Source organism: Mobula hypostoma, chromosome 2, assembly GCF_963921235.1.
Source record: "Mobula hypostoma chromosome 2, sMobHyp1.1, whole genome shotgun sequence".
NCBI classification, from domain to species: Eukaryota; Metazoa; Chordata; class Chondrichthyes; order Myliobatiformes; family Myliobatidae; genus Mobula; species Mobula hypostoma.
Window position 1 is genome coordinate 170,105,958 of NC_086098.1, and position 27,295 is coordinate 170,133,252.

Sequence of the window (27,295 nt, forward strand, 5' to 3'; positions counted from 1 at the left end):
GCAGCCATGAGAACAATTTGGAGAGTGTTGGGATGAAATCGTCATTGAGTCGTAGTCATTTGGGGAATCAGCACAGAAACATCACAGGGAGATATGGTCGTAAAGGGAGCTGTTGACACATTGGCCTTCATAATTTAGGGCACTGAGTACAGGAGTTAGAATGTTCATTCTAGTAGCCTCCAGCCTGATGGCATGCATATCAATTACGCCTTCCATTTTTTTCTCTTTTTTTCTTCTCCCCTCCCCCTTCCCTCTTCTTCTAATCCCCACTCTGGCCTCTTATCTCTTCTCCTCACCTGCCTATCATCTCCTCCCGGTGTCCATTCTTCCATTTCTCTCATGGTCCTCTCTCATCAGATTCCTTCTTCTCCAGCCCTTTAGCTTTCCCACCCACTTGGCTTCTAGTTTGTCTTTATCTCCTTCCCCAACTTTCTCTTCCAGTATCTTCCCCTTAGACACTGCTTGATCCACTGAATTCATACGGCATTTTGTGTGTACCTTTAAACTTTCCCCCGTTAACCTTAAAATCATGTCTCCAGCTGGTTGACATTTCTACTCTGGAAGAAAAAAAAGATTCTGTCTACTCTATCTATCCCTCCTATAATTTTAAAAAATGCTATCTTTCCCCTTCCTTTTCAGTCCTGAAGAAAGTCTTAGCCTGAAATGTCGACTGCTTATTCCCCTCCATAGATGCTGCCTGACCTGCTGAGTTCCTTCAGCATTTTGTGTGTGTTGCACTGGATTTCCGGCATCTGCAGAATCTCTGTGTTTACGATCATTCCTACCTGCCATTCCTGTTTAATAGATTCATGACTGCCCTGCGGTTAGGATTTATTGTGCCGCCAGTCCTAAATATTTAATGCTTTGTGTTTTATCTGTAACTTTGATCTACCCCCCCCATAATAAATCAGTAGTGAACAAAATCATTCAATTATTCTTCCTGTCTGTGAAATTTGCATAGCTAGCGGTTCAAATCTCTTCTGTGCATTTGCTCTCTTTCCAAATGTTCAAAGGAAAAGGATGCTATTGTTGGCTTCTGTAGTTAATTCACTTACTAAGGCAAACAGTCTTCCTTTGTAAACCCTCTTCTTAAATGTCAAAGCTTGGTTGTTATATTCTGATGATTTTTTCAGATGTAAGTCATGTCCCTGGTTAAATAATGCCTCCATGTTAAAATTCAGATTTTTTTCAGCCCCCCCCCCACCATCTCCATAAACTGCCCAATCATTAAATAATGTTTAGTCTACCATATGTTAACATCATGTCAATTGGAAGTCCAGATTTAAGCCCGAAGTTCGATCAGAGGTCTGTGAATTTCTGCGGGTCCACTGGGGAAGTGGTTTGATTTCAAGAATTAGGAGAAATATGGATAGGTATATGAAGGGAAGGGGTATGGAGGTCAATGGGACTAGACAGTATTATAGTTCGGCATGGGCTAGATGGACCAAAAGGCCTGTTTCTGTGCTGTACTGCTCTATGAATCTCTGACTCTATGACAATATGACTCTGTAGGTCTGCAAATCTTCTGCTGGGGGCTGGAGGCTGAAGAAGATAGCCTGTCCTGGGGTTAGAGGGATGTGAATCTACAAATGGCAGGGAGAGAGGGAAGGGGTTTATTTTGCTATTGTTGCTTTGTATTTGGTGTGTTCTGCTTTGTTGTGTCCTGTGTTGCTCTGCTGAACATTGTGGGCATGTTTCACTGATGCCAGAATGTGTGGTGACACTTACAGGCTGCCCCCAGCACATCCTTTGGTGTGTTGGTTGTTAACTCAAACAATGAATTTGAAACATTTTAATTATGATACCCATGTCAGTCCGTGGCCTCATCTTATGCCTTAGGGTGGAGGAGCAAAACCTTATATTCCGTCTGGGCATCCTCCAAATTGATGGCATGAATATTGATTTCTCCCTCCAGTAAAAATAACTTTCCCTCCCCCTCTTCTATTCCCCACTCTGTCCTCTTTCCTTTTCTCATCCTGGGTCCCCTCCTCCTTCCCTTTCTCCTATGGTCCACTCTCCTCTCCTATCAGATTCCTTCCTCTCCAGCCCTTTACCTTTCCCACCCACCTGGCTTCACCTATCACTTTCTATCCAGCTTCCTTCTCCCATGCCCACCGCTTTATTCTGGCGCCTTCCCCCCTCCTTCTTGGTCCTGATGAAGGGTGCCAGGCTGAAACATTGACTGTTCATTTCCATTCACGCTGCCTGACCTGCTGAATTTCTCCACCACTTTGTGGGTGCTGCAAGGCATTTCACTGTATGTTGTGATGTACGTGTCATAAATAAATCTGAACCTCATGTATTGCCATGTATTGTTCTGCTGTCACTAAAAGTTAATTTTCATGGCATTTATACCCTGTGTATGTATTGCTTTGACAATGATGAACCTGAACTTGTCCCTCGGATCTGAGGATGACTCCCACGCCCTTCAGTACTTCCGAGCTTCTGACCACCTACCATTGGCAGCTGTGCTTTCAGCTGTCCAAACTTAAACTTCGGAAATCCCTGCAAAACATAACTACTATCTCATCACTTAAAAAGTTCCTTACCATTGACCACTTTGTCTGATTTTCAGCTTTCTGTTACCTGCACTGAACATTTTCCTGAAACTTCTACACTTTATTCTGCATTGTTATTGTTTTACCTTATTCTGGCTCAATGCTCTGTGTAATGATCTGATCATCATGCAGGAGAAGATTTTCACTGTGTCTCAGTACACATTTCACTGTATGTTCCGATGCACATGTGACAAATAAAGCTAACCTTTATCTTTATACCAGTGCTAGTACCAATATCTCTTTATGTGCTTTATAATCAACTTTCTTAGTCATGGACTACTAAGCACAGAAACACATCCTTGGGTCCATTTAGTCCATGACAATCTTATCTTCTGCCTGGTCTTTCCAACCCACACTCAGACCAATTCCCTCCAATCCATGTACCTGAAGAAACTTCTCCTAACTGTTACAATTGAGCCTGCATCTTCTGCTTGCACTGACAGCTCTTTCCACTCTTGCAGTGCCCTCTGAATGAAGAAGATTCCTCTTACTTACTGGTAAAATGTAAAGGATAGAGTACAGAATGGAGAATTCATCATCATTATGTGCTGTGACATACGACATCATCGTTATGGTGCTGTGACGTATGATGTCATCATTATGTGCTGTGATGTCTGATGTGCGCAATCATGGTCTTTCCATGACGGGTGACTCCCAGCCTTGATCAATACTCTTCAGAGATTGTCTGCCTGGCATCAGTGAGTCATGTAACTAGGACTTGTGATATGCACCAGATGCTCATAAGATCACCTGCTCCCTTGGCTTTGCATGACCCTGATCGGAGGGGCTAAGCAAGTGCTACACCTTGCCTGAGGGTGACCTGCAGGCTAGCAGAGGGAAGGAACATCTTATATCTCCTTTGGTAGAGACATATCTCCACCTTGTCACACTAAGAATAGAGTACAGTATGGGTCAAGCCATTCAGCCCACAATTAAACTAATGATGCCAAATCCCTTCTACCTACACAATGTCCATATCCCTCCATTCTTTATGTATTCATGTTGCTGTCTTTACTTACTTACTGCCTGTTATGCTGCTGCATTTAGGGCAGCAATGAAGGTTCTCCATCTCTGTCTCCTTGCCCATCTGGTCTTGTGTTCAGGGCTTCCTTCATCGTGACCATAGTTTCCTCTCGGTTTTCACTACTATCAGTCATGCAAGTCCCGTGTGGAGACTCAGGAATTCCATCACATCCAGAGTGAAAGGATTCTTCATTGCTGTTTCCGTAACAATTTCGTTTGACCAGTCAGGGACGTTAGCCCTGAGCTGAACCCCCGAATCTGGAGGACTGGTGGATCACTTTTAACCTGGTCTCTACCCTTTGATGGTAAACCACAGGTGACCCTACCAACAGCAAAAGAGTAAAGCCCTGACCCCAACCAATATAGCTCTCTGGGTGATTGAGGCACGCGGGCCTCCAGGCCATGACAAGGTTGCTGTCCTCTTGGAGGATGTGCCTATTTAAGAACCTCTTAAACACCACTATCATTTCTGCCTCCACTACCACTCCTGGCAGTGCAGATAAAGGACCCACCACTCTCCGGGTAAAATAACTCAACCTGCACATCTCCTTTCAACTTTCCAACTCTCTCCTTAGATGCATAAAACAATAAAATATAGGAACAGAATTAGGCCAATTGGCCCATTGACTGTATAAGACATTTTGAACCTGGGGAAAAGATATTGTCTGTCTGCTCTTTCAATGCCACATATGCCACATATAATCCTAGAGTCATAGAAAAGTATACCACAGAAACAGGCCCCTCAGCCCATCTAATCTGTGCCAAACCATTTTAACCGGGACCATGGCCCTCCATACGCCTCCCATCCACGTACCTAACCAAACTTCGCTTAAACATTGATATCGAGCTCACATGAACCGCCCATGCTGGTAGCTTATTCCACACTCTCACAAACCTCTGGGTGAAGAAGTTTCCCCTCATGTTTCACTTAAAGCTTTCACCTTTCACACTTAACACATAACCTCTGGTTGTAGCCTCACCAAACCTCAGTGGAAAATGCCTGCTTGGATTTATCCTATCTATACCCCTCATAATTTTCTATACCTCTATCAAATCTCCCCTCAATCTTCTACATTCAAGGGAATAAAGTTCTAACCTATTAATCTTTCCTTATAATTCAGGTCCTTCAGTCTTAGTAACATCTTTGTAAATTTTCTCTGTACTCTTTCATCCTTATTTACATTTTTCTTGTAGGTAGGTGACCAAAACTGCGCTCAATATTCCAGATTATGCCTTACCATTGTTTTATACAACTTCAATTTTATAAACTTCTCTTAGGTTTCTCCCTGGCCTCCACTGCTCCAGAGTAAAGAACCCAAGTATCTCCAACCCTCCTTATTCCACATGCCCTGACCTCCAAGCAGCATCCTGATAAACCTCTTCTGCACCCTTGCTAAAACTCTTCACAGTCCTTCCTGTAATGAATGCATTAGTCCAGATTAAACATAATCAAAGTTTTTTCAAATCTTTTCATAAGACCATAAGATATAGGAGCAGAATTAGGCCATTTTGCCCATTGAATCTGCTCTGCCATTTTATCATGGTTGAACCATTTCCCTCCCATCCCAAATCTCCTGCTTTCTCTTCATATCCCTTCAGACCCTGACTAATCAAGAATCTGTCAACCTCTGCCTCAAATATACCCAAAGACCTGGCCTCCACAGCAATGAAGTCCACAGATTCACCACTCTCCAGGTCAAGAAATTCCTCCTCATCCCCATTCTAAATGGACATCCCTCTAATCTGAGGGTGTGCCCGCTGGTCCTAGACTCTCCCACCACAGGAAACATTTTCTCCATACCCACTCTATCAAGGTCTTCCAATATTCAATAGATTTCAATTAGATCCCTCTTCAGAATTCCAGTGAGCACAGGCCCAGAGACATCAAACACTTTCCATGAATCTTCTTGGGAAAATTTTGCTACACGAAATATAATTTTTAAATGTGATTTATTGCTGTTAATGCATTGGGCTTCCTAGACTGTTATTTTGGACAGTCATGCTATTTGGACGTTGGTCACAATGAAAAACAAAATTCCAAGTTCCATCTTCATTCTCTGCTGAATTACCAGAAGTAGGACTGTTCCTCAGAACTGATCCCAAACACCATATTTCCAGTCCCGTAGAGGGTCTCAGCCTGAAACAACAACTGTTTATTCATTTCTATAGATGCTGCCCGACCTGCAGAGTTCCTCCAGCATTTTGTGTGTGTTGCTTTGGATTTCCAGCATTTGCTGACTGTCTCGAGTCCATGTGTATGTTTCTGTTTTCTATCATAATTCTAGTTAGTAGCACAAATGTAGCATGAACATCTGGACAAAAATTCACAACTGCTCTACGTTGTTAGTTTAAGGCAGGAGCTTCCAACCATGGCATAACAAAGGTTGGGAACCCCAGGTTTAAGGAGATTTTTATGTCACCAACACTCTTACAAGTTTTTATAAATGTACAATGGAGAGTATTCTGACTGGTTGCATTACTGTCTGGTACGGGGCCCCATTGCACAGGATTGCAAGAAGCTGCAGAGTGCTGTAGAGTCAGCTAGTTCAATCACGGGCACAACCCTCCCCACCATCGAGGACATCTTCAGGTGGGAATTCCTCAACAAGGCGGGCATCCATCACGAAGGACTCTAGCCATCAGGGACATGCCCCCTTCTCATTGCCACCATCAGGGAGGAGGTACAGGAGCCTGAAGACACGTACTCAACTCAACTTTTTAGAACAGTTTCTTCCCCTCCGTCATTAGAATTCTGAATGGACGATGAACCCAGAACACTACCTCACTATCTTTTGCACTGTATATTTATTTTGGAATTGATAGTTTTTTTGTCTTTGCTCTGCTGCTACAAAACAGAAAAATTATTGCTATATAAATCAGTGAAAATAAACATGATTATGATTCTCATTCTGCATCACTGTCTGGTATGGGGGTGGGAAGCGGGGGGTGGTGAGGCTACTGCACAGGATCAAAATAAGCTGCAGGGAGTTGTAAACTTAGCTCCATTATGGGCTAGCCTCCACCGTATCCAGGACATCTTAAAGAAGCAATGTCTCAAAGAGTGGTGTGCATCTTTAAGGACCCCCATCACTCAGTCATGCCTTGTTCTCATTGCTACCCTCAGCGAGGAGGTACAGGAGCCTGAAGGCTCACACTCAACGATTCAGGAACAGCTTCTTCCCCTCTACCATCTGATTTCTGAAAGGACTTTGAACCTATGAACACTACCTCACTACTTTTTTATTTCTAGTTTTGCTCTACTTATTCAATGTAACTATATTACATATATATATTTACTGTAATTCATTGCTTTGTCTCTCTATTACTATGTACTGCATTGTGCTGCTACTGTAAAGTCAATAAATGTCATGACATATGCCAATGATATTAAACCTGATTCTGAAAGAGACAGAGGTAATACTTGAGAAATTAGCTAGAACACTTTCTTGTAATATCACTCACGATTGAGTGAAATGTGCACTTGTCTGTGGACAGAAATGGACCCCATGGGGTTAGAGGGGAAGCAACCCAGCTGTGATGTTGTGTGGTTGAAGGTCCTCCGTCTTAATCAGTCTCCCAAACTTGTCTTTTAATGGCAGGGCCGTATTCCGGCCCTGTGACTGACTCCAGGAAATGCAAGAGAAGGAGGGGAAGAGGGGAGCGGATTGATGTCCCTAAAAAAAAATGAGAGGTTAAGAGGTGGAATTAACAGCTGGAATCTGTGGAAAACTGGAAGCTAATTTTTAATGAAAATTGGGCCGAAGTCAGAGCATTTTCACTTACCCATGACAGGCTTTTCCAGCTTCTGAAGATAACAGCTGGGGATATGAAAACACCTTTGATCTTAAGACAGAATTAAAGAGGCTTTTTGAGGAAACCAGTTTTGATTGAATTAAAGATTTGCCAATCAGATAAGTAATAGTTGTCTGCCGCTGTGTGTGGTGTAATGTAGATAGATAAGTTACTGCTCTGGAAAAAAGCATTCTTTCAGCAAAAGCAGCCTTTATTCTTGTGTTTTGGATCATAAGACATAGGAGCAAAAAAATTAGGCCACTCAGCCCATGAAGTCTGCTCTGCCATTTTATCATGGCTGATTTATTATCCCTTTCAACTCCATTTTCTTGCCTTCTCCCATTACCTTTGACACCCTGACTAATCAAGACAAAATTTTAAAAAACTATAAATTACAATAAGATACAAGTATAAAAAACTTAATAAAATAAGTAATTAGAATCAGGTTTAATATCAGTGGCATAGATCATGAAATTTGTTGTTCTTACAGCAGCAGTACATTGCAATACATAATAAAACTGTGAATTACATTAAATATATATATATATATATACACTGCTTATTTAATTTAACAATTGTATGTGTGTGTGTATATATATATATACACAATTGTTAAATTAAATATTGTTAAGTTAATGCAAAAAAGCAGTGAGGTAGTGTTCATGGGTTCAATGTCCATTCAGAAATCTGATGGCAGAGAGGAAGGCGCTGTTTCTGAAATGTTGAGTGTGTGTCTTCAGGCTCCTGTGCTTGCTCCTTGATGGTAGTAATGAGAAGAGGGCATGTTCTGGATGATGAGGTCCTCAATGATGGATGCCACTTTTTTGAGACGTCACCTTTAAGACCATAAGATGAAGGAGCAGAATTAAGCCATTGAGCCCCATTGAACTTGCTCCACCATTTTATCATGGTTGATCCAATTTTCTTCTCAGCCACAATCTCCCTGTATCTCTTCATGCTCTGACCAATCAAGAATCTATCAACCCCTGCCTTAAATATACAAAAAGGCACCCTCCACAGCTGCCTATGGCAAAGAATTCCACAGATTCACCACTCTCTGGCTCAAGAAATTCCTCCTCATCTCCATTCAAAAAGGATGCTCTTCTACTCTGAGGCTGTATCCTCTGGTCTTAGATTCCCCCAGCATGGGTAACATCCCCTCTACATCCACTCTGTCAATGTGTTTCACCATTCGTTAGATCTCAGAGAGGTCAACCCTTCTTCTTCTGAATTCCAGCGAATACAGGCCTAGAGCCATCAAACTCCCTTCATATGACAAGCCTTTCAATCACAGAATCATTTTGTGAACTTCTTTTGAACCCTCTTCAGTTTCAGCATGTCCTTTCTAAGATAAGGGGCCCAAAATACTCCAAGTATCAACATTACATCCTTGATTTTCTATTCTGGTCATCTACACTGACCACAGCTTCTGACTGTTCACTCTCCCACTTAAGAATGTTGAGGACTCGATCTGAGTTATCCCAGACCCTGTCACCTCGGAGGAAACATACCATCTGGGAATCTTGTTCTCATGCACAGAATCTCCTGTCCATTCCCCTATCTAACAAATCCCATATCACTACAACGTGCCTCTTCTCCCCACTTCCCTTCTGAGTCACAGAGCCAGACTCAGCACCAGAGACCCAGCCACTGTGACTTTCCTCTGTTGGGTCATTCATCCCCCCCAGCAGCGTCCAAAGTGATACACCTGTTGTTGAGGGGGTTGGCCACAGGGGTACTCTGCACTGGCTCCTTCACCCCTTTCCCCTTTCTGATTGTTTCCTGTGTCAGGCATCTCTACTGTCCTAGCTGAAGAGATGTAAAGAACGGCAGAAGAGAAAAAACTTAAACTTGAGTTTTGTTTACTGTGACTGAAGCCTCCCTTTGCAGAAGTCTCGAGGAGCTAAAGCCTCAAGATCACCACTCTAACTCTGACCACTCAGACGACAGGCGCTGCTCTTGCCTTTGCCTTCCAATAATTTGCTCTTACTAATCAATCCGAAACGTCGATTGGTCGCTGGTCAAAACTCTTTTTTGCTGTAGCAACCCACTCGGGCAGTGGTCTGATTGAATCTCCTCCGCTGTGTCTGCGCACAACTACATATCAATGAAATAAAAGCTTGCATATAGGAGGTGGCTTTCACTGGTGTATTCACATTGCAGCGAGAGAAAGAGAGTGCGAGAAAAATGTGCATGCGCAGACAACAGATCGATACATAGTGCTAATGGAAAGTCATTGCTATAAAAGAAATAGATCCATACATTACTCTTCCTCCCCCTTCAGATTAATACAACATAAAACTGTATATGTACAAAATATTCAATTTCCATTTCTTAAACCCATATTCCAAATAAACATGTTTTCACAATAACAGTTTATAACTAACTTCACAGTCCTAAAGGTTCAATCTTTTGGATGGCACTCTGTTTCTTTCAGATAGCACCTCTGGACCTGTGGAGTAGCAGCAAGTTTGGTAGGTGTCTTGCAAAGACAATTTTCTCAGTTTCTGGTGTCACATTGCTGTTGGTGACATGATCATCACTGAGTGGTCAGTCCAGTGGCTGTAATGTGTCCCTCTTGTTGGATGCAGTCAATTCAGCTGTGTTCTTCGATTGAGCATCCAGTATCTGGTCCACATGATGTCTCCATGTACAAATTCCAACATCCACTGTGAACATCAGTGGTCCAATTCTTGTAGCTATGCTACTGGGTATCCACTTGACTTCTCGGTAATCACATGCTGGGACGTCCTGGCCAACCTCGAAGCTCCTTGCTGATTCACTTGGCCATTGGTTGAACTATTTATTCAGGACTTCCCTCCGTAGATCTGGTTTCAGGAGGTCTATATGAGATCTGAGATTCCTGTTCATGAACAGTATTGCAGGTGTTTGATTTGTTGTCGTATGAACAGAGCTCTGATACACAAAAAGGAAGTTGTCCACCTTGTGCTGTAGAGAAATGTCCTCCTTGTCCATAGCTTTAATGGACTTCTTGAAGGTTTGGGCATACCTTTCAGCTAACACATTCATTGCTGGGTGGTGAGGAGCTGACTTGAAAGGTCTGATGTCATTTTTCTTCATGAACAGTCGAAATTCTTCAGACGTGTATTGTGGTCCATTGTCACTCACAATTTGTTCTGGTTATCCTTTTCTGGTGAAGATAGTCCTCAGAGTGGAGACTGTTTTGCTGAGGTGGTTGACTTAATTGGTATAACTTCTGGCCACTTTGAACGAGCATCCAAAGCAACCAGAAACTTGGAATCCATGAATGGCCCAGCAAAGTCGATATGTACTCTTTTCTATGGTGACAACGACCACTCCCATGGATATAACACTGCCTTTGGGGGTACATTTTGAACTTTTTCACAACCTGAACAGCTCTTGGCCAAGTCTTCAATGTGTTTATCTATTCCCTTCTCAAACACCTTTTCAATGGCATTAACCAGCTGTGCCAGTCTCTGGTTAGTGCCACCATTTGGGCTGCAGTTACTTGTTGATGCCACACTGAGAGCTTTGATTGAGTGCCAGTCTAGTTGGATTTTTCTCAAACATTCACATCAGAAAAGTGCTGGCCCCCCACTTTTCAATACATAAAGCTCTAACTGTGTTTTTGGCCTCCAGTTGTCACATTTACCTTCAGTTTGCCTTTGGGAGATACTTTTTTTCACCTGTGTAGGTCCTTAGTATCACTGAGGTCTTTTCTAATGGTATCTTAGAAAACTGTCTGTTGTAGTCAGCCTCTGAGATTAAAGCCAAAGCTGACCTTGTATCCAGCTCCATTTTCAGTTTTACACCAGACACATCTATTGTGATTCAGATGATTTTGTGATCTGTTTCAGTTATACTGTGCAGTTCTCAGCATGACAGTTCACCTTTGTCAGACTCTATGTTGTCTGATTCTCTTTTACTCCATGGTCACTTCATGCATGTATCAAAGGTAATAGATTGAAGGCTCAAAATTCAAATAATAATGATAATAATAACAACCATAACAGAATCAATGGAAGACCGCCCCAACAAATGAAAAACCCTGGTTTCCCTGGCTGCATACATCTAGGGAGACAACCTCCAGCCCCGTGAGATTGAGGTGCACTCGGTCCCACCCCAAACCCCGGTTTGTGTGGATGCTGTGTCATTTGCTACCCTGTTACAAATTGGTGCCACAGAATTACAGGCAGTACACTGGATATGATTAAAAGAATTATATTTATGAATCTTAACTTAACTAAAGGGTTAGTAAAGAATAACAAAAAGAAAAGGGCCCATTCTAATTAAACAGTTAAATGTGCACAAGTTGGAGCTCATCTTCTGAACGCCGCTCGCAATCCAGCTTGAACAAACGTATGCTATGACTGGTTCTCCCCAGCATCTTCTCCCTTCATCTCCTCTCGAACAAAAAAAATCTCAAGCCCAACTTTATTGCCCCTCACCAAGAAAACCTCCACATTCCACATCATCCCTTATCTTCATCAATAACCCAAACAAGCTGCTCTTACAGAACGGCCGAAATGAAATACCCCATACGGCAATACCCCATACGGCATAACAGTAAAAATATGAACCAGGGTATTACAAAATATCGAGCAATAAATATCGAGAACGAGAAGGAAAACAGAGTTGAGAAGTATAATAAAGTTCAAAGTAAATTTATTATCAAAGTACATTTATGTCAGCATATACAACCCTGAGATTCATTTTCTTGCAGGCATTCACAGTAAATACAATAAGCATGATAGAATCACTGAAACATCACACCTAACAGGGCAGACAACCAGTGTGCAAAGACAACAAACTGCAAATACAAAACAAGAGAAAATAAATAAACAAACAAACAAACAAATATATAAATAAATAAGTGTATGTATTTATTTATTTATTGGGATACAGCGTAAAATAGGCACTTCTGGCCCTTCAAACCACACCACCCAGCAACCCCTGATTTAATCCTAGTCTAATCACAGGACAATTTACAACGACCAATTAATCTGCCAACTGGTACACCTTTGGACTGTAGGTGGAAATCGGAACACCCGGAGGAAACCCACATGGTCACGGGGAGAATGTTCAAACTCCTTGCAGGCAAGGCAGAAATCGAAACCGGGACGTCTGCACTGTAAAGCATTGCGCTAACCGCTACACTACCATGCTGCCCTAAGCAATAAATATTGAGAACGTGAGCTGTAGAGTCCTCAAAAGTAAGTCCATAGGTCGTGGGAACAGTTCAGTGATGGGACGAGTGAAGTTGAGTGAAGTTATCCTCTCTGCTTCAAGAGTCTGATGGTTGAGGGTATAGCTGTTCGTGAAACTGATGGTGTGGAACTTGAGCCATGATCAGTCAGACATGATGGAATGGCGGAGCAGACTTGATGGACTATAAGGCCTGCTACTGCTGCTGTGTCTTATGTGTTTTTGAAGGCTGATGATTCATTTCAGATTCCCACACAATGGATGATTGGAAGTTGAATTCAACCTTGGCCAACTGGCTCCTGTTTTAATGCTGATTTCTTGGCGTAAAGCATCCAACACTTTGGTTTTGACAAAATTCATGATATTTCCCAGAGAAAATTGAACCAACCCTTTCAGTACAATAGCAAATGTGAAATATGGTTTTCTATGCAAGTGTTTTAAAGTTTGTAGCTGGTAATATTTATGAATGGTGACCTTACAGAAGTGTTTAAAATTGAGAGAATCCACGTTGGGTAAGTCAAATCGGAGTTGTCAGAGGTTGCTGGGTGGCGTGCTTTGAAGGGCTGGAAGGGCCTATTCTAGGCCGAGGTTCTAAATAAACAAATAAACAATAAAACAATAACAACAAAACAAAACAAGATAACAACAGTAAAACAATCTCCTTTCCCCTCACTCTTACGCACGCAGCACATGTAGGCATGATGTGGGCCTAAACTGGGTCTCGATGGGTGGTTGGTATGTACTGGTCAGGCCAAAGGGCCTGTATCCGTGTTCTATGACTCTGTGACTCTGTCTACCTTATCGGCCTCTTTTCTGTCTCCTTCCTCAGAAAGTCTGTCATTCTGTTAACAGAAAATGAGGCTCTCTGTTGGTCAGGGTCGACCATGGATGTCAGCTTCCAGCTGTCTACGTGATACGCAAGCCAGGGCAGTACAATATGGAGAGCAAGCTGTTGCCCACATAACGGGTTACCCCTGTCCACACAGCTGAGGAATCCAAAGCAACGGCAGAGACTGATGCACGTTTGACAGCAGCAGGGTCATAGGGGTTGCCAGTTACCATTGAATTCAATGTAGTACTGACTGCCTTAGGGAGTCCAGCTCTGTATTTTCCCCAGGGTTTACTCCCAAAGCCTTCCCCTTGAGTGTGTTTAGCCACAAGCGAGCGGAGGCTTGAGATCAGAGTTGTCTTTCTCTTAGATGAGCTGCCAACCACAGGCCAATGAACCCGATCTGCCCAAAGCAACGGGTTTCAAGACATCAGTAACCCGCATTTGCCCCTTCTCCTGTTAGTAGAAGTAGCTCCACCAGGGTCAGTAGCTAAGCCACACGTGAAGGCCTGGAGCTGTACTTCGTTGTCAGAGGCTATTTGAGATGCACGACCTTGGGAGTATTTAATAGATAGTGGGGGCTTATCCACACTACCTCCCCCACCAGCTAGGACAACCTTAAGGAAGCACCGTTAACATAAGAAGTGTTGTAAGTGTAAAGAAAGGTGTTGTGCTGATAGCTGGGTGAGTGATGTGACCATGTTCCATCTCTGGCATCAACTTGGCCGGAGATACATTAGCCAAGAAAATAAACCTACTCTTTTCCCTCTACTGAACGTGAAGAAATTCTGGCAGGAACATCTGCTTTGCATGCACCAGGGATTTAGTTCTGCCAATAATGTGGCAGAGAGAGCAGACAGGAAGATCAGACCTTTTGGGTTCTGATGGACCTCAGTTTGTACTGAACCTCCAACCCCAGTTGTCTGTACATTCCTCTCAAATCTCACCTCAATTTTAACCACACTATTTTTCCTGTTTTCCATCCAGATGTGTTATTTTTTAAAGATCAGCTTTATAAATATTAGCTTTATTTGTCACATGTACATCAAGACATGAAAACATACTGTGAAATGCATCATTTGCGTCAATGACCAACACAGTCTGAGGATTATGTGGGGACCACTCCACAAGTGTCTCCATACTGCTGGCACCAGCATAGCGTGCCCACAACTTGCTAATCCATACGTCTTTGGACTGTAGGAGGAAACTGGAGCACCCGGAGAGAAATCCATGCTGTCACAGGGGGAACATACAAACTCCTTCCAGACAGGAGCTGGAATTGAACTTGGGTTGCTGATCGCTGGCACTGTAAAGTGTTACACTAACTGGTAAGCTGCCATGTGGCCCCATTACCGAACCTCCATTTTGTGCAGAGGTTTGAGCTGCACCTCCATTCCCACAGCAGCTACATAGCATGTTGGTATATATCTACACCTCAATTTTAACCACATTATTTGACCAATTTTCCATCCAAATGTGTAGTCATTTATAATCTCAAGGCTTTTTACCAATCATAGAGTCATACACCATGGAAACAGGCCCTTCAGACTAACTTGTCTGTGATGATCCCAATGCCCATCTAAGCCAGTCCCCCCTGCTCACGGTTGACCTATATTCCTCTAAACCAGAGGTTCCCAATCTTTTTCATGCCGATGAGCCTTACCGTTAACTGAGATTTAAGCACCAGGCTGAATCGGAAAGGTCTAGTACAGGCCAAGTCGAGTCAGCAGGGTCCAGGCCCCAGAATGAACCTAATATTTGGACAATGATTTAGACACCAGGCGAGATTGAAAAGATCAGGATGTCAGGGCCCGAGACAAGGGATGGGTGGTTCTCTTGATGCTCTGCAAGGTTTACTTGGGTCTGCACTGAACTAAGGGTTTGGGGCAGACTCTCTGTGGACTTCAGTTCAGAAGGCTATTTGCTTTGCTTGTGCTTATTGTCTGCATGACTTTTTTTTACCTCTCTGCACATTGGGTGTTTAACAGTCTCCTCTTTTTGGGTTTCTATGATTCGTGGCTGCCTGTGAGGAGATGAATATCAAGGTTGTATAATGTATACATACTTTGATAATAAATGGATTTTGAACTTTGAGGGATCTGTGGACTCCAGGTTGGGAACCCCTGCTCTAAACCTTTCCTATCCATATACCTGTCCAAATGCCTTTTAGTTTTATCTGCCTGCACCACTTCTTCTGGCAGCTCATTCCATATACCCTCTGTGTGGATAAACTTACCTTTCAGTTCCCTCTTAGATCTTTCCCCTCTCACTAAACCTGTGTCCTCTTGGTTTTGATCCCCTTCCCCTTTGAAGGAGACAGTGTACATTTGCTCTATCCATGCTCTATTGATCTCACACACGTCTCTAATGTTGCCCTCAATCTCCTGCATTCCAGTGAATAAAGATCTATCCCTTCCAACCTCTCCCTATACTTAGTCTGGGCAATATTCTTGTCAATCTACTCTGCACTCTTTCCAGTTAAGTCCAGGAGTTTCTAGAGAATAAACTGTTGGACTTTCTAACCCAATATTCCACCTTTGCTCCATCTACCACAACAGACAGGATTTCCCAGCAGCCACCTATTTTAATTCTACGACCCATTCCTATTCCAATATGTAGGTCCATGACCTCCTCGCTTGCCTCGATGAGGCCACTCTCAGTTTGGAGGAGCAACACCTCATATTCCATCTGGGTAGCCTCCAACCTGGCGGATGAACATTGATTTCTCTAACTTCCAGTGATTTCTCCATCCCTCCCCCTTCTCTCTTTTTCCATTCCCTGGTCTGGCTCCCCTCTAAACCTCTCCCTTCCCTTCACCTGCTCATTACCTCCCTCTAGTGACCTTCTTCCTTCCCTTTCTCCCATGGTCCACTCTCCTCTCCAATCAGATTCTTTCTTCTTCAGCCCTTTACCCTTTCCACCTATCACCTCCCAGCTTCTCACTTCACCCCCTAGTTTCACTTATCACCTGCCAGCTTGTACTCTTTCCCCTCCCCTCACTTTCTTATTCTGCCTTCTGCCCCCTTCTTTTCCAGTCCTGATGAGGGGTTGCAGTGTTTTCTGGTTATTCCCCTCCACAGGTACTACCTCACCTGATGAGTTCCTCCAACATTTTGTATGCTAACCCAATAAACCCAGCATCCCCAAATTATCATTAACCCATAACAATAATTCTAGGGTGCACACAGCTCTCAGTGTTGCTTCAGGCTTTTGGGGCACAAGGGATTTTAGAATTGGCCCCAGCATTTACAGTGGTCAGGAGTTGTTCTGCTGCAATTCCAGCCCACACTATAAAATAAAGCAATCCTTGTGCCTAGGAGACAGAATGTGCTTCAAGCCAGCCAGTTGAATCCACTAATCCTTCAAATTAAGAAGCATTTTGGCACAACACAGACTTACCATCAGTGCCTTAAAGCAACAGATTTAAGAGCTTCTCAAAATGGTATGACTTTCGACAGGGATTAGTGAAAGCACACTAATAACTCGTGGAATAATTAGCAAGAGTTATGGCATGCTGCTTTGTTGTAAGTTTTCACCTCGCCTTTGTTCGAGTTAATCCAATTAAGGGGACGTAACTTTACAATTACAGCAAGGATGTTCACGAACGATATGAGGAAAGAAGCGTTTCTTCAAATAGCGGGCTATGGAAGTTTGCAACGCCCGTCTCAACCAGCTGCTGAACCGAGAGATTTGATTGCAAATTTTAAATACAGGGGTCACTTCTGCTGTTCCCTTGTCCATTCGTCCATCCTGGCTGTTACCCCTGCAAGGGGCTTAAATTCTACACCTGCCCATACACTTCCTCCCTCACCTCTATTCAGGGCCCCAAACAGTCCTTCCAGGTGAGGCAACACTTCACCTGCAAAGCTGCTGAGGTCAGCTCTTGTGCCCGGTGCTTCCCATTCAGCCCCCTTTACATTGGTGAGGCCCGTTGTAAATTGGGGGACCACTTTGTCAAGCATCTCTGCACCACAAGAGGGGCTTCTCGGTGGCCGAAGATTTTAATTTGCTTCCCATTCCTATTCTGACGTGTTGGACCATGGCCTCCTTTTGTGCCAAGATGAGGCCTTTCAGCGTGGAGGAGCTACATTTCATATTCCATCTGGGACCCTCCAACCTGATGGCATAAATATTGATCTTTCCTTGCAGTAAAAAATTCTGCCCCACCCCCTGTTCCTCTTTTTCCCACTCTGTCCTTTTACCTCTTCTCATCTACTCAGTATTTCCCCATGGGTCCCCTCCTCCAGCCCTTTCTCCTATTGTCCAATCTCCTCTCTGATCAGATTCCTTTTTCTCCAGCCCTTGACCTTTCCCACCCTCCTGTCTTCACCTATCACCTTCTACCTTGTCATTCTTCCCCCCACCCCCCCGCCACCTTCTTATCCTGGCATCTTTCCTTTCCAGTCCAGATGAAGGGTCTCAGCCCAAAATGCCAACTGCTTATTCATTTCCATAGATGCTGCCTGATCTGCTGAGTTCCTCCAGTATTTTGTGTGTGTTACGCTGGATTTCACCGTTTGTTTCAATGTAGAGTACATGTGATAGATAAATGAATCTGATCTTCAACCTGAACTTGGGTCTTGCAATGTTTTATTCTACTGTCGTTAAAAGTTAGTGGCATTTATACCCTGTGGATGTATTGCTCTGACAATAATGAACCTGAACTTGTCCCTCGGATCTGAGGATGCCTCCCACCTTGGCCTTCTGCACTTCTGAACTTCTGACTACCTACCATTGACATCAGCCATCCAAACTTAAACTCTGGAATTCCCTGCAAAACATAACTACCATCCGCTCGCTTAAGAAGTTCCTTACCATTGCCCACTTTGACTGATTTTCAGCTCTCTGTTACCTGCACTGAACTTTTTCAAAAACTTTTATACTTTATTCTGCATTGTTATTGTTTTACATTATTCGAGCTCTATATGAAAGGCATCTGTTAGTCTTGCGAGACCATGGATCTGCGCCTGGAAAGTCTTCACTCTCCAGGGCGCAGGCCTGGGCAAGGTTGTATGGAAGACCAGCAGTTGCTCATGCTGCAAGTCTCCCCTCTCCACGACACCAATGTTGTCCAAGGGAAGGGCATTAGGACCCATACAGCTTGGCACCTGTGTCGTCGCAGAGCAATGTGTGATTAAGTGCCTTGCTCAAGGACACAACACGTTGCCTTGGCTGGGGCTCGAACTCACGGCCTTCAGGTCGCTAGTCCAATGCCTTAACCACTTGGCCACGTGCCCACGAACTGTATATAGCAGCTAGTGTAAGGATACTATGGCATCAGCGACCCAGGTTCATTTTCCGCCGTTGTCTGTATCTGTAAGAAGTCTGAACGTTCTTCCCGTGACCATGTAGGTGTCCTCCTAATGCTCTGGTTTCCTCCCACATCCCAAAGATGTATGGGTTTGTAGCTCAATTGGTCACATGGGTGTAATTGGGTGGTCCCGGCTCATTGTGCTGGAAGGACCTGTCACGGCATAATATTTCTAAATAAAAATTAAAATAAAATAAAATCTTTCTTCACCCTTTATCATTTAGGGTTACGTGCATGATTGGATCAGAATTAACATTTCCTCCTCGCTGACAATCAACAGCGACACACCTCAAGGATTCGTGATGAGCCCACTGCTCTACCCTCACTGTGCTCATGACTCTGTGTTTAAACCCAGCACATATGGCATCTAGAAACCTGCCGATGACACAAGAATCCTGGATGGTAATGACAAGGTGTACCGGAGTGAGATACTGTAGATCGGCTGGCTGAATGGTGTCGAGAAAACAACCTTGCACTCAACGTCAGTAAGACCGAGGAATTGATGGTAGAATTACAAACATGAAAACTCTGCAGATGCTGGAAATTCAGAGCAACACACACACAATGCTGGAGGAATTCGGCAGGTCAAGCAGCATCTATAGAAAAGAGTAAAGAGTCGATGTTTCAGGCCAAGATCCTGGGTGTCAGCATCTCTGAAGATCTATCCTGGGCCTGTTCAGAGATTTCAACACCTCTGAGTGATCTGTCTCTCAATCTATGCCTTATGTAATCCTGTACACTTCTATCAAGTCACCTCTCATCCTCCTTCACTCCAAAGAGAAAAACCTGAGCTCACTCAGTCTTTCCTCATAAATCATGCTCTCTAATCCAGGCGGCATTTTTCTCCCTATTAATGCCAGCGTCCATTCCACATGCATACAAACCAGTCTTTTTAATTATCTTCCTCCCTGCTGATCTCCCTTGCTCTCTCAGCCAGTTCACTAGTAAACCTTCTTCTTTCGCATCCAACACACACCTGAATGAAAGCCATAGTGTATGCTCCTCAATGCTCAGGTAGTTTGCCAAGAAATGGTTGGATCACGATTTCTGTGTGGAGAATTCCTGGAACACTCTTTCACTTTCTGGATTGTATTCCTAGGAACCTGTGTCTTGAGTAATTCTTGGAAAGAGAGAGAAAGAAAAAGAGAGAAAGAGAAGAGGGAGAGAGAACAAGAAGGGGAGAGAGAAGGAGAAGCAAAGTGGAAGAAAAGAAGTGGGTGTGAGTGAGTAAAATAAAGAAAGGGGAGAGAGAGAAAGAGAGATGGGGAAGCTTTAGAGTGATATGGGCGAAACACAGGCAAATACTGCGAGCTGAGATGGTCTTCTTGTTCAGCATAGATGGGTTGGGCCAAAGGGTCTGGTCTGATGCTGTATGTTCTATGAATCTCGTACTAGATTACTAAATTTGACACTCTTTTGTTTCACACAAGTGTCATCTGACAGAGGTAAGTGAATTAAAACTGAAGTATAGTTTCGAATAAAAAGGCAAGAAAACAGGAACTGGAAGCTGGAACCAGTCCCGAAAGAGAAAGTAAATAGTCAGACAGATGTCCAGAGTCTAGTGAATTAAGTCAGAAACACTTGAAAGTTTCAACACAGTCTGACATGAACTTTGAACACAAGAGATCTTGCAAATGCCTGAAATCTTGAGCAACACACTCAAAATGTTGGAGGAATTCAGCAGGTTTATGGAGAGGGAAAAAAGTTGATTCTTCAGTCTGAAACCATTCATCTTGGCCCAAGACACTGACTGGCTTTTCCTCTCCACAGATGCTGCCTGACCTGCTGAGTTTCTTTCGCATTTTGTGCGTATGACATAAATTTTCCATTTGGTTCAGTTCATGATGTTGTCTGGTTCCTTGGCTCTTGTGTTTCCTGGAGCAGAGATCCAATGCCGTTGTTAGACTTGTCTGTGCCTTTGGTATCTGCAAACACAACTGTTGAAATGTCCTCCCGACAGGCCTTACACCCTCCACACCGCCCACAGCTCCTGTGTCCTAGCAACCTAAGGGAAGGGACTCCATAGGTAGTGGATACATTGTAATCTTCCAGTGGTTCCAGAGGAAATGGAAACCTACCAAACCATTCAGGAAAGGTGGAAGTCAGAAAGTTATTGTTGCCCCATTAGCCCAATAATCTGTCATTATTACTGACGTACACTAAGTGGCCACTTTATTAAGTACACCTGTACACCTGTTCACTAATGCAAATATCTACTCAGCCAATCATGTGGCAGCAACTTGATACATGAAAGCATGCAGACATGGTCAAGAGGTTCAGTTGTTGCTCAGACCAAACATCAGAATGGGGAAGAAATGTGCTCTAAGTGACTGTGGTATGATTGTTAGTGCCCAAAAGGGTGGTTTCAGTATCACAGAAACTGCTGATCTCCTGGGATTTTCACACACAGCAGTCTCTAGAGTTTACAGAGAATGGTGCAAAAACAGAAAACATCCAGTGAGCAGCAGTTCTGTGGGTAAAAACGCCTTGTTAATGAGAGAGGTCAGAGGAGAATGGGCAGACTGGTTCAAGCGGACAGGAAGGCAACAGTTACTCAAATAACTACACGTTACAACAGTGGTTTGCAAAAGAGCAGTTTGAAAGCACAGCACATCAAAGCTTAAAGTGGATGCCCTACAGCAGGAGAAGAACACAAACATACACGATGTGGCCACTTTATCAGGTACAGGAGGTAACTTCAGAAGAAGCCACTGAGCCTATGTCTTGAATTATTTTTTGTTTTGCAGTAACAGTACAGTGCAATTTGTAAAAAAAATTATCTAAGTTACACTAAGAATTAAATAAAAAATAAGTAGAGCAAAAAGAGAAAAATAATAATATAGCATTAAAGTCATAGATTCATAGAGTCAGCGAGAAGGCCCGTCGACCCCCATCTAGTCCGTACCGAACCACTAAAACTCCCTAGTCCCATCGACCCACACCCGGACCATAGACCTCCATACCCTCCCATCCATGTACCTATCCAAACTTCTCCCTGGTCCCATCGACCCACACTCAGACCATAGTCCTCCATATCCCTCCCACCCATGTATCTATCCAAATTTCTCCCTAGTCCCATTGACCCACACCCAGACCATAACCCTCCATACCCTCCCATCCATGTGCCTATCCAAACTTCTCCCTGGTCCCATCGACTCACATCTGGGCCATAACCATCCATATCCCTCCCATCCATGTATGTATCCAAACTTCTCCCTAGTCCAATCAACCCACACCCGGACTATAGTTCTCCATATCCCTCCCATCCATGTATCTATCTAAACTTCTCCCTAGTCCCACTGACCCACACCCGGACCATAACCCTCCATACCCTCCCATCCATGTACCTATCCAAACTTCTCCCTAGTCCCATTGACCCACACCCGGACTATAGTTCTCCATATCCCTCCCATCCATGTACCTATCCAAACTTCTCTTAAACATTGAAATTGAGCTTACATTTAGACATTTGATGGCAGAGAGTGAAAGCTAGATTCCATTATGAGCAAAGTCATAGCAAGTTAGGTAGAAAATTACCAGGCAAGCTGAGACAGTACTTCTTACTTTTCTACTTTTATTTCAGGTTTTACAGAAACACAGCTAATTTGGTTTCAGAAGGGCACTTAGCATTGATGCAGAATAAAAGACTGATTCTTAGTTAACCAAGTTTTTCATCAAAAAAAGGGATAGGAATGAAACATTTGCCTTTATACACCCAGTGGCCACTTTATTAGTTACCTCCTATACCTAATAAAATAGCCATTAAGTGTATGTCCATGGTCTTCTGCTGCTGTAAACCATCCACTTCAAGATTGTGTATTCAGAGATGCTCTTCTGCACACCACTGTTGTAACGTGTCTTTGTTTGAGTTACTACTGGCTTCTTGTCAGCTTGAACTAGTCTGGCCACTCTCCTCTGACCTCTCTTATTAACCAGGCTTTCTCACCCACTGAACTGCTGCTCACTGGATTTAAAAAAAAAAAATTCACACCATTCTCTGTAAACTCTAGAGAATGTTGTGTGTGAAAATCCTCGGAGAGCAACAGTTTCTGAGATACTCAAACCACCCTGTCTGGCACCAATAATCATTCCATGGTCAGAGTCACTTAGATGACATTTCTTCCCCATTCTGACGTTTGGTCTGAACAACAACTGAACCTCTTGACCATGTCAGCATGTTTTTATGCACTGAGTTGCTGCCACGTGATTGGCTAATTAGATATTTGTATTAATGAGAAGGTTTACAGGTGTACCTAATAAAGTGGCCACTGAGTGTATTTCATAGTTATAAAACTTTCCATCAAGAAAAGAATGGGAATAAAACATTTGTATTTATATAGTTTCTTGGCCAACCTCGGGACCTACACAGCCAATATGTACATCTCATCGCCTTCGGTTGACAGTAGAGTCTGTTCACTCGGTGTGGTTGTCATTGGTTTAGCAAGGGAGTTCAATATGTAAGAGAGAGCAATAAAATAAAACATGGAAAGGCAAGAGCAAAGATCATTCATTAATCTTTTTGTTTATGCTTGGTTTATTGAAGCTTTCTAACCGAGAAGAAACCCTGATGTTGGACAGATTGCCTTTCTCTTTATTTATCTTTCAAACACTTGGCTCCTAACAGTCACCACAGATGTTGTTCTCCACACAGGATGCAAGCTTTTAGCACAATCAGCATGCTGAAGGGGACAGGGGGAGTACAGTGGATAGTGTTGCGGGGGGGAGCAGGGAGTTGGAGAGAGGAGGGGTTGCAGAGATACCCTTTCTCTGAAAGGGTCTTCATCACATTAAACAACCTAATTCATATAAACTGAACACTGATTAAGAAATGGCTTTAATAAAAGAGACAATTAAGATTGTATTCTCAGCCTCCATCAAGTGTAAAAACGATATTAAAAAGTTTTCTTCCTTTGAATTAATTTATAATCTGTGTTTTGAAATTCTTTTTATAAACTCTTTCATCACACTATAGAGTACTTGACTCTTGCTGCCTAACCCATACACATTCATTCAACAAAGATTTAGGCCACTCACTAGAAAACTCGATCAGCAGTGGGCATTGATTCTGGAAGAGAATCGTACCATCAGCTTCCATGCCACCAGGTTCAGGAAGAGTTATTACCCTTCAACCATCAGGATCCTGAACCAGCCGGGACAACTACACTGACAACAACACTGAACTGCTCACTCAACACAACCTCTGGGTTCACTTTCAAGCACTCTAAAACTCATCTCTCTCTCTCTCTCTCTCTCTCTCTCCATTTCTCTCTTTCTCTTTCTCTCTCTCGCTCTCTCTCTCTCTCTCTCTCACACACACACACGCACGCACACACACACACACACACACACACACACACATATTTATTTATTATTATTATTTTTAATTGCTTCTTTTTTCATTTGCACAGATTGTTTTCTTTTACATGTTGGTTGTTTGTCAATCTGTTTGTACTATTTGTTCTACTGTGAATGCCTGCAAGGGCATAATTTTAAAGTGAATGGGGAAAAGTATATAGTGGACTCTCTCCAAGATACTGTACATACACACATGCACGCTCATGCAAACCTAAATAGCATCACTCCCTAATAAACATCATTTTTACACTACACTTTCCAGATTTGATGACCCGAAATAACAACAGTCCATTCCCCTCCATTTCCAGCATCTGCAGCTTCTCTGGTGTCTCTCTGCTACTCTAAGTACCTGCAGCCCCTTCAGAGATGTGCTCTGGTCCATTTCTTGCTTGGTTAGACTTGTGCTGAATTTTTTTTTAAATCATACAAGAGTCCTTTTTTCACAAGATATTTTTTGGCCTCAATTTTGATTTCTGCTGCCCAAAACGTTCCTTCAATAACATCTCCTAATACCGTTCTATTTTATTTACAGAAACTTCTAAGGAAAATAAGATTTTTATGAATGTAACAAATATTTATTTGTAGAATCTAGGACGATCAGTTCTCTATCTCAGAACTGCTGTTGGCACTTCTCCACTCTTCTCGTTCATTTTCCTCAGTATTCTCTGCCCACGTATCCCACATTACAAAACAGTAGGGTTCGTTTTGTGGTTACTCTGCGACTTGGACATTTCTGAGATCATGGTACACACTGCAGAAATGGCAGTCTTCTCCGTTCCGCTGATCTACTAGGAATGTGCTAGCACTGGAGAAAGTGCAGAAGAGATTCACCATCAGGATGAAGGACGTGAATACGGTCAGGATGGAAAACATTTTCTTCCCTCAGGCCATGAGGCTTCTGAACTGCCTGCCGCATCACATTCAAAGTGTCATTGGTTAAACTGTTCCGTATTTAATTTACGTACTTTATTTTGTTTATTTATGTGTAATTCATCTGCAGATTTTATCCTTACCTTCATAAGTTATTGTGCGTTATGTGTGTTATATGTTCTTCTGTGCTTTCCACCCGGGTCCGGAGAAGCATTGTCTCCTTTGACAGTATACGTGTATACAGCTAGATGAAAGTAAACTTGACTTGACCAGGATCAAAATCAAAGTCAATGTAAATTTATTTCGAAGTAGGTACATGTTTCCATAAACAACCCTGAGATTCATTTACTGGTATTTACAGGGAGATGAAGTACAATAGGATTTATGAAAAGCTTTGGGGTGGAGATGCATCTCTACCAAAAGAGGTGTAAGTCCCTCTGCTAACCTGTAGGTCACCCTTGGGCAAGGTGTAGCACCTGCTTAGCCCCCAAACAGGGTCACGTGAAGCCATGGGAGCAGCTGGTGGATGGTCGTCTGAGCAGCTGGTGCAGATCATAAGTCCTGGTTATGTGACCACTGACACCAGGCAGACAATGCCTGAAGAGATAATGACTGGGGTCACCCATCTTGGAATGACACTGCCTAGAAGAAGGCAATGGCAGTCCACTTCTGTCAAAAAATATTAATCAAGAACAATTATAGTCAAGAACCATGATCACCCTCGTCATACGATACGGCACATAATGAATGAATGAATGATACATAAACAAAGACTGACAAACAACCAAAGTGCAAAAGATGACAAATTGTACAAATAATAAAAAATGTAAATAAATGGCTGAGAATATGAGTTGTAGAGTCCTTGAAAGCGGGGCCTTAGCTGTGGAATCAGTTTAGTGTTGAGGTGAGTGAAGTTATCCACATTGGTTCAGGAGTTTGATGGTTGAGGAATAATAACTGTTCCTGAACCTGGTGGTGTGGAACCTGAGGCTCCTGTAACTCCTGTCTGATGGTTGTAGCGAGCAGAGAGCATGGTCTGGATGATGGGTGTCCTTGATGATGGATGCTGCTTTCTTTTGGCAACACTCCTTGTGGATGTTCTCAGTGGTGGGGAGGACTTTTCCTGTGATGGACTGGGCTGTGCTCTCCACTTTCTGTAGGCTTTTCAGTTCCTGGGCATCAATGTTTGCTTAGCAGGCCATGATACAACCAGTCAGGCTACTCTCCACTGTGAATCTATAGAAGTTTATCAAAGTTTAAGATGAGATACCAATTCTACACAAGCATCTCAGAATGTAAAGGTTTCATTGTGTCTCCTTTGTTGTCCCATCAGTGAACTATGAAGACTCTGGCATGTGTCAGTCTAGACCTTGGTTTTGAGCAAAACCAGGCATGTGGCTTCTCGCCCAGGAGCCCAACACGACATTGTTTATTCCACAAGCAGTCTACGCTGATGGGCCAACGATGCTCAATGGCGTGGTTCTTGTACTGAACATGGTCTGAAAGGATTCTCTACGAACCCAGCCCTTTCCACTCCCCCGTGTTGGAAAGGCTCAGAACATCTTGGTAAAGAACTGGTTTGTACATCTCAGAAAGTGTAACTTGTAGAATCATTATTTATTTTCATTGCTTTTCCTTTTGGCATTCTTTGTATACTTCTCCTCAGGTTGTGGGCTTTGCTGACAAGACCATCATTTATCGCTCATTCCTATGCCATGACAAGGTGATAGAACAACTTCTAAAGGATGGCTGTGAAACAGGAGTCATATCCAGGACAACCTAGCTAAATGACAGCAGGCTCCCCTTCCTAGAGGACTTCAAGGAACCAGCAACATGCAGTCGCAACATGGTGGCTTAGCAGTTGCAATAACACAATTACGGTAAGATGGCGACATGTTCAGACACAGTGATCTCTCCAGGGCTAACCAAAGGTGTTTTTGGCTTTTTAAAATGTCTTTTATATGATCACAAGACAATGCTGGACATTAAGAACTTCTAATACTGCTGATCTACTCCAAAAGCGAGTTGCTTGTTGGCAGAGTAGCTGGGCTTGGTGCAGACTGTGTTACTGCCTACTACACAGAGGTGTCAGAGTCAATGGACAACAGTGATGGGCAGTCTTTCAGCGAGTGATTGTCTTGGACGATTCTCTTGCCATCCTGTTGGACATTGATAATGTAAAATACTGCAAGACCATTTCCCTTGTTTATTGGCAATACAGATGGCAGGGGACTGCATGGCCTCGATTGTAGTGAGGACTAGGCCTCAAGTCTGTTGCAGCAGTTCAAGAGAGGAGACACCAGAGGCGGTGTTGCATGGCGTCCGATGTCCATGATGGCTCAGTGCTGCCCTCCGGTACTCATTCAGTGG